The sequence below is a fragment of the Puma concolor genome, chromosome B2 (assembly GCF_028749965.1).
Source record: "Puma concolor isolate L17-30 chromosome B2, mPumCon1.1.hap2, whole genome shotgun sequence".
NCBI classification, from domain to species: domain Eukaryota; kingdom Metazoa; phylum Chordata; class Mammalia; order Carnivora; family Felidae; genus Puma; species Puma concolor.
Window position 1 is genome coordinate 69,227,920 of NC_141671.1, and position 17,960 is coordinate 69,245,879.

General features: G+C 37.6%; 1 protein-coding gene across 3 annotated transcripts in view; it reads right to left on the minus strand.

Annotated features, from left to right (window-relative positions):
- Positions 1–17,960, minus strand: part of FILIP1 (filamin A interacting protein 1) — a 222,715-nt gene that overhangs the window by 132,885 nt on the left and 71,870 nt on the right. The gene's annotated exons all lie outside the window — the stretch shown is intronic.

Sequence of the window (17,960 nt, forward strand, 5' to 3'; positions counted from 1 at the left end):
CCACTCCATGCTTCACTCTGACAGCAAGGAGCCTGCTTGGGATTCTCTCTCTCCCCCTTTCTCTGCCCCTCCTCTGCTTGCACTCTCTCTCTCTCTCTCAAAATAAATAAATAAACATTAAAAAAATTTTTTAGGGGCGCCTGGGTGGCTCAGTCAGTTAAATGTCCGACTTCCGCTCAGGTCATGATCTATTGGTCTGCAAATTCGAGTCCTGCATTGGGCTCTGTGCTGACAGAGCACACTTGCACTCTGTCTCTCTCTCTCTCTCAAAAATAAATAAATGTTTAAAATTTAAAAAAAATTTTTAATGGGATAAGTGCTCTTATAAGAGACCACATAGCACTCCCCTAGTCTCTTCCACCATGTGAAGACACAGAAAGAAGTTGGCAGTCTACAGTCCAGAAGAGAGCCTTCACCAGATCCCAACCATGCTGTCATCCTGATCTTGAACTTCCAGTCTCTTGAACTGTGAGAAATATATTACTATTGCTTATAAGCTACCTAGTCTGTGTTATAATAGCCCAAACATATTAAGACAGGACCCTTGTCCAAAACAAAACCCTGGTTTAAAGGGACCACACAGGGGCGCCTGGGTGGCTCGGTCGGTTAAGCGGCCAACTTCGCTCAGGTCATGATCTCACGGTCCGTGGGTTCGTGCCCTGCGTCGTTGGGCTCTGTGCTGACAGCTCAGAGCCTGGAGCCTGTTTCGGATTCTGTGTCTCCCTCTCTCTCTGCCCCTCCCCTGTTCATGCTCTTTCTCTGTCTCAAAAATAAATAAATGTTAAAAAAAATTTTTTTAAATAAATAAATAAAGGGACCACACATTTGAACTCGTGCATGGTAATGTTTTCCTAATACTGAAATACAAATTTGGCCATGACTAAGTAATTCTCAATTAATTTGTGTCAGCAAATCCTTCCTATTATATATACCATTCAACAAATATTTCTTGAGAACCTATTGATTGCAAAGCATTATAGATATCCTCCCTCACTTGTGTCAATAGGAAAATATATGCATTTGCATGGCTATATATTATTGCTATGATGATTTGCTTTTCCCAACAAAGATAAATATATATATATATATATATATATATATATATATATATATATATACAATTGTATTGAGTAGGTGTTATAAATAATACAAGGAAATAGCTACTGAGTTTTTTAAAAGGAAATTCATTTTGAAAATATATTGTGGGCTCTATTGGCAACTTTTTCTGTAAGTGTAAAAGTATTTCAAAATTAAAGTAAAAAGAACACACTGTGGCAAATATGAAAATGACATATAAGCACTATGACATATGAGTTGATCATTTAAAATGCTTAATTCCACGTCAGTAAAATCCTAAGAACCTAGAAATTCAGGATTCAACCTGTGTTCCCTGACCTTCATGGCAAGACAAATAGGTTTACTGCCAGGCCATGATGTTGCAGGAGGTAAAGGAGAAGTTGTAGATGAAGAGAATTTTCACTATGGTTAGACTTATTGAAGATATTTAACATTTGTCCTATCAAAAGCTGTGCAAATTAGCAACAGAGAAATGCTGATACTCATCTACTAAGTGTAATGTCAGGCAAGATCAGCTTCTTGAGATCAGGAATCACATGACTCCATGAGACCACATAGGTGAGGACTCACTGGGAAAACCCTCGATCAATTTGTCACTCTAGCCTTTGATTCCATTAACTTCTTTTAGGAAATGTGTGAAACTGGGGGGCCTAGGTGGCTAAGTGTCAACTCATGATTTCAGCTCAGATCATGATTTCACAGTTCACGGGATCTAGCCTGGTGAAGATCCACAGGTGTGGACCCTGCGTGGGATTCTCTCTCTCTCCCTCTCTCTCTGCCCCTGCCCCACTCACTCTCTCTATCTCTCTCTCAAAATAAATAAACTTAAAAAAAAAAAAAAAAAAGAGGCACGCCTGGGTGGCTCAGTTAAGCATCTGACTTCAGCTCAGGTCATGATCTTACAGTCCATGGGTTCAAGCCCCACGTGAGACTGTGTGCTGACAGCTCAGAGCCTGGAGCCTGCTTTGGATTCTGTGTCTCCATTTCTCTCTGCCCCTCCCCCGCTCATACTCTGACTCCTTCCGTGTCTCAAAAGTGAATAAACATTAAAAAAAAAAAAAGAAAAGAAATGGTGTGATTGAAGAGTGAAACTTCCTCCTTTCTCCAACTTCATTTCCTTTATGTTCCTTCCCCAAACACTCATTCATATAAATCCATGTCTGCACACACGCAGGATCCTCAGCCAGAGATATCAGTGGAATAGCCCATCCAAGATTCCTTGACAACCCAGCCAATGAATGGAAGACTAAGGAATTCCCACAAGAGTCATTTTTTTAAAACATTTGAAAGGAAAGAAAGAAGGGAGAAAACGTTTCAAGTTAAGCTATAGAATGACTCTATAGTTGCTAGGGTCCACAATGAAAAATCTTAAAGTGAAAGCAAAAAGTTTCTTCATTATTTGAATAAAATATTTCCTAACTGATTTATCTAATTTTTACATCAAATGAAAAATAAAAATATTAGAAAATTTGTACTTAGAATTTATTATACTCTTGAAATATCTATTAAGCAAAAATTAAAAATCAACCCATAGATTTTTTTCCTTAGAAATTTTATTCTCCAAATCACACTATTTAAAGCTCCTTATGAAATATAAAGCAAAACAGTCTCTTCAACAAATGGTGTTGGGAAAACTGAATAGCAACATGCAGAAGAATGATACTGGACCACTTTCTTACACCATACACAAAAATAAATTCACAATGGATTAAAGACCTAAATGTGAGACAGAAAACCATCAAAATCCTAGAGAAGAACACAGGCAGAAACCTCTTTGACCTCAGCCACAGCAACTTCTTACCAGACATGTCACTGAAGTCAAGGAAAACAAAAGCCAACATGAACTATAGGGACATCATCAAGATAAAAAGCTTCTGCACAGCAAAGGAAACAATCAACAGAACTAAAAGGCACCCAACAGAATGGGAGAAGATATTTGCAAACAACCTATCTGATAAAGGGTTAGTATCCAAAATCTATAAAAACCTATCAAATTCCACACCCAAAAACCAAACAACCCAGTTAAGAAATGGACAGAAGACATAAATAGCCACTTTTCCAAAGAAGACATACAGATGGCTAACAGACACATGAAAAGATGCTCATCATTCATCATCAGGGAAATACAAATCAAAATCACAATGAGATAACACCTCACACCTGTCAGAATGGCTTAAAATTAGCAACAAGAGAAACAACAGGTGTTGGTGAGGATGTGGAGAAAGGGGAACCCTCTTGCACTGCTGGTGGGAATGCAAACTGGTACAATCACTCTGGAGAACAGTGTGGAGGTTCCTTAAGAAACTAAAAATAAAACTACCCTACAATCCAGCAATTGCAGTATTAGGTATTTACCCAAAGGATACAAAATACAGAAACAAAGGGGTACAAGGGGTGTATGTATACACACACACACACACACACACACACATATGATATAGAAGTGGTGTATATATCATATATATGGTATATATATAATAAGTGGTGTGTGTGTGTGTATATATATATATATATATGGAATGGAATATAGTAATATTCCATTATATATATATACCACTTATTATATATATGTATAATATGTATAATGTATATATGTATAATATGTATAATAAGTGGTATATATATATATAATGGAATATTACTCAGCCATCAAAAGGAATGAAATCTTGCCATTTGCAATGCCATGGATGGAGCTAGAATGTATTATGCCAAGTGAAATAAATCAATCAGAGAAAGACAAATACCACATGATTTCACTCATATGTGGAATTTAAGAAACAAAACAGATGAACATATGGAGGGGTTGAGGAAGAGAAGAGAGGGAAACAAACCATAAGAGATTCTTAATGATAGAGAACAGGGGCGCCTGGGTGGCGCAGTCGGTTAAGCGTCCGACTTCAGCCAGGTCACGATCTCGCAGTCTGTGAGTTCGAGCCCCGCGTCGGGCTCTGGGCTGATGGCTCAGAGCCTGGAGCCTGTTTCCGATTCTGTGTCTCCCTCTCTCTCTGCCCCTCCCCCGTTCATGCTCTGTCTCTCTCTGTCCCAAAAATAAATAAACGTTGAAAAAAAAAATTAAAAAAAAAATGATAGAGAACAAACAGGGTTGATGGAGGGAAGAGGATGGGGGGGGTGGGCTAGATGGGGGGTGGGTATTAAAGAGGGCACTTGTGATGAGTGCTAGATATTGTATGTATGTGATGAATCACTGAATTGTACTCCTGGAACCAATATTGTACTGTATGTTAGCTAACTAAAATTTAAATTCAAAAAGGGAAAAAAATAAAAAATAAAATATTAAGCAAAAGCAAAGCAGAAAGAAGAGCAAATATTTATAAATATTTATGCCACAAGCATTAGCACTACAAATATCAATCAATTTTCAATAGAATATATCAAGGAAGTAAACAATTTTTAAATACCTTTCAAAAACTTTTGGTCAGTCTATCCCCTGTCACTCACCAGTTCATTTCCTCAGCTACATACTTCAATTTTTCTGAAAAGCTTAAAGAACTGTTTTAGTAACACGTAATCTAATGTGATTTTAAGGAGAAAAAATGGAAGGAATATGTATTGCATATTGATTCCCAGCTATACCACTGAATTGCCGCATGACTTTGGGCAGCTCACTTCACCTCTCTGTCTCATTTGTAAAATAATGGGATTGTACTTGGTGAGAAGTTGCTAACTAATAGCTCTTTGGCCACATCCAGTCTTTGGACATACCTTGTATGCCTAGCATGTTTTAAAAACTGGGAAATTTCACATTGAAATCCAGAGTTCTGATTTCTCTTTAAAAATTATAACATTGGCAACACAGGGACTACATTCCCATGTGAAAACAAAGGCTGAAGCTAAATGGCAGCTATCCCCTTTGGCTAAGCATGGATTCTTGGTGTTGCGTTAGCTGCCTATTTGCTTAGCATCTAAGTTTTTGGTGAATTAGGTTACTTCTAGTTTCTTTCAGCTCTAACATTCTCACATTTAGAGTGAGCCATATAGCAAAAAGTCCATTTAACGTCTCAAAGCCTCAGATTTACTTGAGTATGGGGATACTAATAACATCTGACTACCACTTGAGCTTTGGAGAGACAAAATGAAATACTGAGTGGCAATTTCTCAGCACATGCCATGTGTGTAGAAAGAGCTTAACAGACAGTAGAGGTAATAATAGATATAATAGTGAACATAGTGACTCAAATACAATTCTTTTTTGTTGTTGTTTGTTTGTTTGTTTATTGACTTACTTTGAGAGGATGGGTGGGGCAGAGAGAGGGAAAGAGAGAGAATCCCAAGCAGGCTCCACATTGTCAAGGAGGAGTCAGATGTAGGGCTCGAACTCACAAACCATGAGATCATGACCAGAGCCAAAATCAAGAGTTGGAGGGTTATCCGACTGAGTCACCCAGGCGCCCCCAAAGACAATTCTATAATGGTCAGTTCTATCTAAATCAAAATTAAGGGGCGCCTTGGTGGCGCAGTCGGTTAAGCGTCCGACTTCAGCCAGGTCACGATCTCGCGGTCCCCGAGTTCGAGCCCCGCGTCAGGCTCTGGGCTGATGGCTCAGAGCCTGGAGCCTGTTTCCGATTCTGTGTCTCCCTCTCTCTCTGCCCCTCCCCCGTTCATGCTCTGTCTCTCTCTGTCCCAAAAATAAATAAACGTTGAAAAAAAAAATTTTTTTTTTTTAAAATAAATAAATAAATCAAAATTAACATGCTGACTCTTCTCTTCTGAATGCACCATTAGTTCCAGCAAAAAATCAACTACTTGCCTCTAATTTTCAGATGCATTTTGTTCAGTAAATACTAAACAGGTTGGGGGTGCCTGGGTGGCTCAGTCTGTTAAGCATCCAACTTTGGCTCAGGTCATGATCTCATGGTTTGTGAGTTCAAGCCTCACGTGGAGCTCTGTGCTGACAGCTCAGAGCCTGGAGCCCGCTTCGGATTCTGTGTGTGTCTCTCTCTCTCTGCCTGTCCCCCACTCACACTCTGTCTCTCTCTCAAAAGTGAATAAACATGTAAAAATTTTTAAAAATTAAATACTAAACAGGTTGGGGTTCCCAAATGAGACACACCCAATTAAAAGAAAACAGTGTTCTTTGAGTGTCTTTGGTTCTCATAGTCTCCATTTCTGGTTGAGCCAGCCATCAATGTTTGATTTGAAGTAAGTTTCGATCCTACTTATTGCACTTGCCAGGTCATAGTCTACCACTGGTTGTTATTGTTAAATACACATAACCAGTTTAATAAAAAGTTCATGCTGAGCTTACTTCTCATTCATATAAAGGCCACAAATGAGTTCTATCAGGCCCCAGAGGAGTTTTTGTCATAATGTCCTCACCATTTCAAGTTGCTCTATAGTCATTCATACATAGTGAATCTCCTGTTACTCACTAGCTCATATCCCCAGCCACACACTTCATGTATTAGACTCTTTTATTAATAATGGAGCTTAAATGGGCCTGTTCCAGTATGTGATTGGCACAGATTTGCCCATACTTTAAAAGATTCATTTTTAAATTAAATATGATTTGCACATACTGTCACTGTGTAGAGAAAAAAACGTTTGTAAGTTCTAGTCCCACAATACTTCAGATAACAAAATATAAGAAAAATAAAATAATTTGTACACCCTTCAGATTTTTACTTGTATTTGTTTAAGTGTTATTTATAGTACCTCAGAACCTATAACCCATTAAAGAAAACCAGGCTAGCATACAGGACCTTCCATCAACTTCCAGTTCAGCATAAGGTGGCAGCTGAGACAGATAGGACCAAGACTGCCAGAGGGAAACTGCTATCACCAGTGTAGTCTGACTTCCACCCCAACCTTCATGCCCCCTCCTCCATCTCTGCCACAACTGTTCTCCTGCACTGTCAGCCCCTCCCCCCCATACTCTGCAGAGCTCTCAGAAAAATACATTTAACACAAAAGGGTCTTTGTGTCACTCCTCTGTTCAGGATTCTTATTTGCTATTACCCAAAAGTAGATCCTATGGTGCTACAAGACCTAGACGCTGTCAAGCCACTCCCCGCAAAGAATCAAGCTCAACTCATCTCTGCTCCCTGAACATATCACCCTTTCTGGAGGCCTTCGGATCTCTCCCCTTCTCCTCCCTACCACTAGTCCTGTGGTTCTTTCAAGTGTCAACTCAAGAATTACTTCCTCTTCCCTGGTTCCCTTAGGAAAACTTTAGCTGCTTTCTTTACTCTCCTTGAATGTTGATCATATAACTATGGCAACTGCCATGTTTATTTCCCTATGTGTGAGCTTCTTGAAAGCAGGAACCAAGTTGTTAAATATTTTTACTCCTAGCAGCTAATACAGTGCCTGGCATATTGTAGGCAACTGAATATATGCTAAATATTGAAAAAATGAACCTGTTTATTTCCCATAGCCTACATATTTGTAGATTCCATTCTGCAAAGTCATAAGACTGTTCTTGTTGCCAGTACAAGTAACTAACAGTGTATTTTTGCACAGCTTTCTTCTCAATACATTTTGCTTTCTTTATTCCTTTGGGACAGTCCATCTGTTGTGCTTAATACCTATTAGCAACAGCAAACTATCTGATCCCATCAACATGGTAAGGTCATTATTTTGCTGAATCTTACAAATACAAAAACCTTTTATGTACCATAGTATATTCCTCATGAAATTTAGAGGATGATCATGCCACACAGTACTTTGAGAACTAATTTCAAAGCGTAGCGTCAGCCTGATTAGATTACAAAGATAAAACTTAAATTCAGAGATTTACTTATAATCACCCAGTTTTCAAAAATCACAAAATTTTTATTTTCTGGAGGCACTGATATAATTTGATTCTTATGAGAATGAGTCCCCACCTTGTTCCACTTACCACTTAAATCCCGCTCTTCACAGCTAAAGACATGTGCTTGCTAACCACTATGGAAAAGCAGTGTTTGCAGCTACAATCATTATAAAATATAACAAATTCCTACACTTAATGAGCCCAAGCCTGAATTCTTTACAGTGACATAACTATGTGTCTTATTAATTAAATGCTGTGGATGTAACCACTACCTATCTTGGTAAAATCTGCCTCTTGCATGTTTAGCCCAAAACTTAAATGAGCTAACCCTACATTTCACAGTCATTCACAGAGAAAATTGTGGCTATATAGAATGGTGTGCTCTCTGTGAATGGGTCTATGCACCTCAGTGGTTTCAAACCCATGGTGGCTTCTTCAGTGGTAAACATTTAGTTTACCTGGGTTCACACCCTTGACTTTCACTTGGACAAACCTGAAAGCTTCAGCCAGCTAGAACTGCCAGCTTTTGCATAGTTTTCTACCCACAGCCATCAATCTCTCCCTGGCAATAAAAGGAGACTAAACCTCGGTTTGCCCCAGTGTCACCTGGGAAGATGATGAATCTTTCACTGAATATGAGCCAAGGATGACGTTCCCCAGCAAAGTAAACCGGGTGTACAACGTTCTACCAGTTCTATAATTTGGGAGAGTCAGATTCTCTACACACAATGTGGCACATTTCCTGAACTGGCTAATTGAGCCAGTTGCTTCTAAAAAGCTGGTGCCAAATGTCTGCCCAATGATTTAAAACACCTTCCCTTTTGTTTTTTTAATATTTTATGCTCATTTCCTTGGTTAACATTGGTGTCATATCAAATGAAGTCACCAACCTCAAGGAGGAGACAACTTGTCTCCAAAAAAGTAGCATATTTTTCTGAGGAGATACTTAGTCAAAAAAAGAAATGATTGAGACACAAAGTTGGAATGAACATAGCTGGTCTATAAACTTGTGTGGTGCTAAGAACCTATACATATTTTTATCTAAAATGAGGTTTCAATGTAGGTAGGGAGATAAGAGAGAAAATGGCTATAAACATATGAAAAAAGGTTTTTAGATTTTTTTAATTTCTTTTATTTTTATTTTGAGAGAGAGAGGGCACATGCAGGGGAGGGGCAGGGAGAGAAGGAGAGAGAGAATCTCAAGCAGGCTCCATGCTGTCATCACAGAGCCCAATGCAGGGCTCGAACCCGGGAACCATGAAACCATGACCTGAGCCGAAACTAAGAGTTGGACACTCAACTGACTGAGCCACCTAGGCACCGCTGTTTTAAGATCGTTTTTTTAAGAATTATTTTTTCCTGCAAGAAATACTAGTAATGAAACAAACCTAATTCCCTGAAAATTATTTGCAATTTCTCTTTTTCCTTTGTTTTTAATTGGCAGGAAGCATTTTCAATGAAAACTATAGTTCACCATGCATGTTAGCTTAAGTGAAGAACTGGATTTTCAAATCTTGAAACTTTGGATAAAGTCAGTGTCACCTAATGGAAACTGCAGGAGCCGTGGGGTTCTACCAACCATTTGAAGAAAAATGGAGCTCGGTGCTTTCCATCACTAGGTTTGTAGATATAAGATCTGCTTTACTGAGTTGAGAGCATTTTAAACATTCACAGGACACAATAAAAGATGGAGGCTAGTTGTCTGAGAATAAAGGACAGTGAAGCTTGAAAGTTAATGATGAGAACTACAAGGAGTTGAAGTTATTTTTTATTTTTGCTCTGCAGGTGTATGGGTTTTTGATTAAGGAAGATTTGGAAAGATCTTTGTTTTTATCACTCAAGATCTTTCTACTGTGCTCTTGTTAAACATCCATACAAGGTTACATGTACTAAGTCTTCATCTGAAAAACAAACTGTATTTTAAAACTTACACAGACCCATATATTGTCACAAATACAAATCAGGCCTCTTCCTGTTCTTTGAAGGTTGAGCCTTTGAGGAAATCAAACAATGTGTCAACATGGAAGAAAGGGAATTTTCTCAGGATTCTTCGTCAGCATTTTTCAAATAGAAAAAAATAACATAAAATAATCATAATATTAAACTATCTCCAAAGAAAGCTTCTCTACAAATACAGTAACATCCTCCAAAACAGATGAGGAAAAAAAATCTTTGTAATTTTATATCAAAGATAGCATGTCCGATACTAAATAAATCTGAAAATCTCTTTGTATTTGAACTTTCATATTAATTAAATTAACTTTAACCTGGGCTGGTAAATACACAGCATGAATTTTGTCACACCTTCCTCCCAGATCACTAATTAATTGTGGCATTCTTTGGCTGCTGAGCCTGAATACATTCCCAGAATTCTCAACACATCACCCAAACAACCTCTACTAACAGATCAGAGTTCCTATTCACAAGGATATGTGTTTGGCATTTCTGCTCTCAATTCTTTTAAAATAAAACATGATTCATTCTTATGTGCTACTGCTACATAAACGAGATAGTAAGTAAATCCTTTCAAAAATAGAAACCTACGTAGCATGGTTAAACACAAAGCTGATCAAACCTTAACAAGAGTAGAACAGTAGAGGAAATAAGTTCCAAAAATAACGATGCTTATTTGACTGCTATGGCAGAAATTCTGAGACACTTACTCCCAAAACCACTCCCCAGAATAAGTGGTTATACCTTCAACTCCAGCTTATATTTAACTCAAATTCTAACTCATTCAAAATAACCATTGGAGTCTGGGATTTCACTCTGAGCAATATGATAACCAGTTACTCCAAATTAAATATACATAATTCTGATTACTAAGTTGATATATATGACTATTCTAAAAGAGAATTCATTGGTGGGCTTATTAAACAATCACAAAATGTTTATAGAACACCTCTTGAATTCAAGAATTAGTTGATATAAGTAATGTAATGAATCTCCTCCACTTTGGGAATAATATAAATCCAAATGCTAGTAGACATTTTATTTCCTTTTGGGGCAGCAGGATAGGGTTGAGTAGTGGGGAGTGAGAGAGAACAACATATTCTAGGGCAATTAAAATAAAAAGCTATTGACTTGCCATGATATTTAAGTTGGGGTATTACTTTGAAATGCTGAAGCTATATAAACATTATAAACAAAATTCAAAGGCAAACTACAGAATGAGAACATTATTTGCATATTTGCATTATTGTATTTGTATACAAGTATATCATTAACACACTGATTGATCATTAATGTAACAATCAAAATATCAATAATTAATGATAATATATAAAGAGCTCTTAAAAGTTAATACAAAACACTAATAGTAAAAAATGGGCAAAGGCATCAGTAGGTGATTCACAAAGAAGGTAAGTGAATTTCCACTCTAATGTGAAAATATATTTAATTTCATCAGTATAAAAAGTACATGTATAAAATTAGTGACTTTTACAACAAAACAAAAATAAAATATCATTAACAGATAGAGCTAGGAAACTGAATGCTGGTAAGGGTTTAGTAAGATGAACACTCTTACAACTCACAAAAATGTTAATTGATATGAGGCAGCATATAAAATAAATTCCTTTTCTTTCTGCAAAGTAATTTGACAAATTGTATAAAGAGCCTTAAAAAATAGTCATTCATTTATATCTAATAATCCCAACTTCTTGGACTTTATCCTTAAGATATAATTAGAAATGCAACCAGAAATTTATTGACAAGAATTTTATCAAAGTTTTAATAATAGTATTAGATTCCAAATTCCAAAATATTGGAAATAACTTAGATGACCAATAGTGTGGAAATTGTTAAATAAATTATGGTTTATTTATTTGATGGGAAATTACATATAAAATAAGAATTAAATATGAAACTGTATATTCAGTCTAATGCTAATTGTATGAATATAGCATGTAAATTATTCAAGAGATAAAACTTAGAAAGTGCATCAAACTATTCAGCAGTTATTTATGTTGGTGAAATTGTGCATGGTTTTTTTTCTTTATACTTATTTTTTCCTAAGTGGTCTAGATGGAACATATGTAACTTTTGCATTAGAATTTGTTTTTTGCTTTTTTTTTTAAACTTTTTTAACATTTTTTTTATTTTTGAGACAGGGAGAGACAGAGCATGAACAGGGGAGGGTCAGAGAGAGGGAGACACAGAATCCGAAACAGGCTCCAGGCTCTGAGCTGTCAGCACACAGCCCGACGTGGGGCTCGAACTCATGGACTGTGAGATCATGACCTGAGCCGAAGTCGGCCGCTTAACCAACTGAGCCACCCAGGCGCCCCTAGAATTTGTTTTTAAAAAGTAAGATATGACATCATTCAATATGAAGATGTCTTATTATTACAAGGGAAAGGAAAGAAAATGAAAGGATTGACAAAGAATGTTGATAACTGACACTCTGGTCCCCAGCGGCAGGTGTAATGTGCTATAAAACATGCACAGTAATTCCCAGAAAGGCACGTGCAGATGACATAGCAGCCTTCCCACCATGCTCAAGCCAAGGCGAGTACACACACCAGCTGGTCACCTTGTATTACTCTGTGTATTGTTGGGGCTGTGCCTTTCTCTCCTGTCCTTTCCCTTCTACTTTGCTTCCTTAAGTCCTCTTTTTACTTGAAGACCTATCTCCTCCATGCAATCTCTCACCATCTCAACACATCTCTATCGCACTAGGAAGCGAGAGTATGTATCATCCATATTCTCATTTGGCACTTAAATTACATTGTCCTGTCTTTCGGGTTCTTTTCTCAGACAGAGGTTCTGATGCCCCAACTAGATTTTTAAACTCTACTGGGGAAGGGATAACATTGAAAATTATTTTGTGGCTCTATTCATTCACTTAAGAAATATCTATTGAACCCATAGTATGTGCTAGACACTGTTTGAGGTTCTAGGGATATAGAGATGAAATTTTTAAGAAAGAGAGAAAAAAAATTCCTGCCCTCAAGAGCTTGCTTGATGCCACATCATATGTGATGTAAATCCACAATAATTTATGACAGTGGCAGTGATAGCAAGAAAGAAACAATGACAAAGAACCATGTATTTTATTTCTATTACTGTCATGACAAATTAACATAATTTTATAGTTTAAAAAGAATATTCACTTATTAGCTCACAGTTTCTGTGCATCAGAAATCTGAGTACAGTGTAACTTGGTTCGGTCCTAGAGTCTCACAAAAATAAAACAAATGTCTCTGCAGGATTATATTCCTTACTGGAGGCTCTGGGAAAGAATCTGCTTCCAAACTCACTCAGATTGTTGACAGAATTCAGGTCCTTGAAGGTGGAGGACTGGAGTCTCTGTTTCTTTCCTGGCTTTTAGCTGGGAGGCCCTTATTCCCTAGAGCACACAGCTCCCTATATCTCAGTGCAAGCAACAGTGCATTGAATCCTTCTCACAGTTGGAGTCTATCTTCCCTCCAGCTTGAGAAACTTCTCTGTTTTTAAAAATGCATGGGATTAGATTAGGTCCACTTGAATGATCCAGGATGATCTCCCCATCTTAAGGTCCATAACCTTGATTACATCTGCAGAGTCTCTTTTGCCATGTAACATAACATATTTGCAGGAGTCAGGGATTGAGTTGTAGACATATTTGGGGGACCAATCTGCCTACCACAAATACTAATAAAACAACTGCATGAAACACTCCAGATTGAAATTATGGATTCAACTCAAGAAATCTAATTGAATGTCAAGAGGCCCCAATGTTTTTTTCTTTGCATGAGAAACATTTCTACCATAGGCCTCATCCCTTGATGACCAGATCTAAAACACATTGATGATCTTTTGCTTGTCAATGTTTTTAATTAGCAGAAACCACTTTTAGCCATAGCTAAGTTTTCTCCTAATTACCCAAGTTCCATTTTTGTTGGTTCAACTAATCTATTCTCATCTTTGTTCTAACATCAGTCAGACATTGAGAAACCCAAGAAACAAGAGAAGTTTGTTTTGGGGGTTGGAAAAAAGAGAGAGCCAAGCTATGTATTACCTCATAACACCCTCAATTATGTAACTTGTCCATGGGACAAGATCAGATCCTGCAGTAAATAGAGCACCTGGGTGGTGGGAGCAGTAGAAAGAAAGCTGTCTTGCCTCTTTGGGAATGGAAAGAACAGAGTGGTCAAGGACTAATCCTGTGACACCACAAACAGACTTTCAAGAGATTGTGGAGGGGACAATGCCAAGTTCATATGACAGACAGCTCTTTTAATGCTTGTACAGTGCCACTTATTCATCTGAGGAAGCAAAAGGAAATTCTTTCAACCCTGATCCCAGACACAGAAAGGAGCCCAGGTTTACGCCCCTCCCTGCCAAGGACAGAGTGCCACTCAACTTCGTCTTTGCCTACAAGGTGAACCAGCTGCCCAAGCCCGCTAATGACATCACATCTTGAGGGGTGAGGAAAATAAAATTGCGGGAGTTTTTTCTTAGCATGAGATGTATTCAAAGTCCATTTCCACTGCAATGTCCAAGTACCAGTGTTTCTTGGGAAGAAAAATAACTAAAGAAAAAAAATTTTACCCAGTTAATATTGGGTGGGGGGAGGGGCGATCAATTTAGAAATGTAGACAAAGGTGCTTTGTAAATGTGAAGTAAAAAGATTTTTTTTAAGCTGGTTGCTATTACTGCTCTCAATTCCAACTCCTTTATCTCACCAGTGAGAAAACGGGACTCCAGAACATGTTGACTTTCTCAAGATCATGTCATTCCCTTGCTCAAAGAACTTTCAAGAGCTGTCCATTGCCCACCAGAAAAAAAGTTTAAATCTCTTAGATTTTCACTTAAGGCCTTTCTTATCCTGATACAGATTACTTTTCAAATCAAATCACCAATCAATTACTGAACAGCTACTAAGGTCAAGACACTGTTGGGCTCTGTGAGCATAGGCAGTCAGAAAATATGTTTTATTTATTCAAATATATTCTATTTCCCACAGGAACAATAACTATAATTAAACTCATCTGCCCTCTACACTCCAAACTTCCCCTGGATTTTTTTTCCACCTTGGCATCTTTTTGCATGGCATTTCCCACATCTAAAATGCTTTCAACCATCACTATCTCTTTCTTTCAAAACTTTACCCATCTTCTCAGGCCCAGCTCAAATGTTATCTTTTTTAGGAAGTCTCCCCACACAATACTAGACCAGTGGTTCCCAACCAGGGCAAATTCCTTCCCCAGGAGATATTTGGCAATGTCTGGAGAAATTTTTGATTATCACAACAGGCAGTGGCTTCTCTGAGTAAAGGCCAGAGATGCTATTAAACACCCTACAATGAATAGAAAACTCCAACAACAAAGACTTCTCCAGCCCAAAATGTCAATAATGCTAAGGGTGAGCCACCCTGTACTAGAAGAAAGTGGAAACTCCTCTGAACTACAACACTGAATGTGTGAACATTCTTTTGGCATTTAGCATAGATTTTATTATCTTTTTGCTACATTCTCTCTGTCTTCATGTATTCTTTTTCCAAACAATTTGGAAATTTGGAAATGAGAGTAACAATTTTATGCTAGTCAGCATCTCCTTCAATGTTTGATTCCATACCTATGTAATCATTGAAAAAAATCTCTTGATAAAATATTTTTCTATTCTTCAGTAACAATGAGCACTCCAGGTTCACAGTTTCACTGTCACATTTCACCAGTTCCAATATCCGTAAGAGTCCCCCATTTTTATGCTACCTCCTCAAATTCCTTACTTTCATGAAAATATGAAGTCCCAACGAAAAACAAAATGCCATAATCCTAAATTGGTCGGATGAATCTGACTCAGGTTGAAAAAGGAGTGTGTCAAGTTTGGCACAACACAGACATGTACCTAAATCTCTACTTCGTTTATCATCCATTTCCCCACATGCAGACTTCATGTACTCTGTTCTCTCTGTATAACTTCTCACGAGCTTAGAGTAGAAAGAAGGAGTCAGGTACCTGCAGCAATTCTTACACTTTCCGTTATGGCTAACATGGGGTACAATTTAAGCAGGACAGGGTTAAAAACTAAATGCCTTCAGCACTGAAAAGATTATCCTTCATACTCCTCCCATATGGAATTCAAAACAAGTTCAACCAAGTTATAACTTCCCATATAGCATCTACTTCTACACTGGTGCTTCTAAACTATGTCTAATTCTTTCAAACAAAATGTTTCTCTCTCTCTCTCTCTTTCTCTCTCTATCTCCTATTTTAGCAACACCCTCACCATATGCTTAGTCTTCCAATAGAGAAATCATCCGTGGCGGAAAGAAATGGTCATTGTCTGACATCCTTAGCCTACTAATTTTGAACAATTTTCTTCTTTTTTAGAACATATGTTTCTTTTTTAAAAAATAATAATTGTCTTTTATTTTTTAAGTTTATTTATTTTGAGAGAAAGAGATAATGTGAGTGGGGGAGGGGCAGAGAAAGGGAAAGAGGGAATCCCAAGCAGGCTCCACACTGTCAGCACAGAGCCCGATGCAGGGCTCAAACCACGAAATTATGGTTTATTTATTTGATGGGAAATTACATATAAAGTAAGAATTAAATATGAAACTGTATATTCAGTCTAATGCTAATTGTATGAATATAGCATGTAAATTATTCAAGAGATAAAACTTAGAAAGTGCATCAAACTAGATCATGACCCAAGCCTAAATCAAGAGTCAGTCGTCCAACCAACTAAGCCACCTGGGCTCCCTTAGAACATATATTTCTAATCAATGCCAAAATAACCAAATAAGAACATCTCCAAACATCTAATGAAAGTCTGGCCTATCTCTGTAACTAATCCAAAAAAATCTAGGGAAAATAGAACCATATCTTCATTAAAATGTTTGCCTAGAACAGTGCTTTTCTTTTCTTTTTTTTAACGTTTATTTATTTTTGAGAGAAAGAAAGCATACGCAGGAGGGGGCAGAGAGAGAGGGAGACACAGAATCCGAAGCAGGCTCCAGGCTCTGAGCTGTCAGCAAACCACAGATTCTGATGGGGGGCTTGAACTCGCGAGGTGAGATCATGACCTGAGCTGAAGTCCGATGCTTAATTGAGTGAGCCACCCTGGCGCCCCTAGAGCAGTGCTTTTCAATGGGGTGAAGGAGAAAGTGATTTTCCTCCCCAGATAGTGTTGCCAGATTTAGCAAATAAAAATACAGGATGCTCAGTCAAATTTGAATTTCAAATAAAAAACAAAAAAGGGTTTTTTATAAGCACTTCATATAAAATAACTTATTTAATCCCATGACAATTTTTAAATGTAGGCATGGAAACCAAGGTTTAGAGAGGTTAAACAGATTACTGACACAAAGCTGGGAAAAGATGGGCCTGAATCCAGGTATGACTCCAGAGCCCAATGGCTTGCACATTCTGGTATTTACCAAGTCAGAACATACTCTTCAACATAATCAAAATAAGTTTTTAATGTAAATATGTCCCATTCAATATTTCAGACATATTTTAAAAGAATTCATTTTTTATCTGATATTCAAATTTCACAGAGTATCCTGTGTTTTTTTTTTTAATCTGGCATCCTATCCCATGGGGACATCTGGCAATGTCTAGAGACATTTTGGGGTGTCAGAACAAGGAAGGATGCTACTGGCATATGTAAAGACCAGGAATGATGTAAATGTCCTACAATATATAGGACACTTCACCACAACAAAGAATTATTCAGTCCAAAATGTCAATAATGTCAATGTTGAGAAATCCTGATCTAGAATCACCTTTGAGAATATCTAATCTGCCCTCTTCTTTTAATCAGAGAGGAAAAGAAGACCCAGAAGAGCTAACGTAATGTGCTCTAAGACTCACAGCTAATTACTTTCAAATCCAGTCAACTTGGAGGCAAACCCAGAAAACCAGTTCCATTTCTGTGTGGCCCGGAAATATTACCTACTAAAGCAGATACACTTAAGCTATCCAAGAGTGTATTCCTTCAGATTTCCCCCATAGAGAACATCAATCAAGCCCTTGGGTGGCCTCTGCCTGGGAGGAAGAGGAGGTATAGGGCTCGAGACAAAATTTTTGTTCAAATATTTTTCCAAATCTTTTTCCCCAACGTTAATTTTATTTATAGGAAAGGAAGGGAAGAGTAAAACTGCTGGCTTGGAATGAGTTCC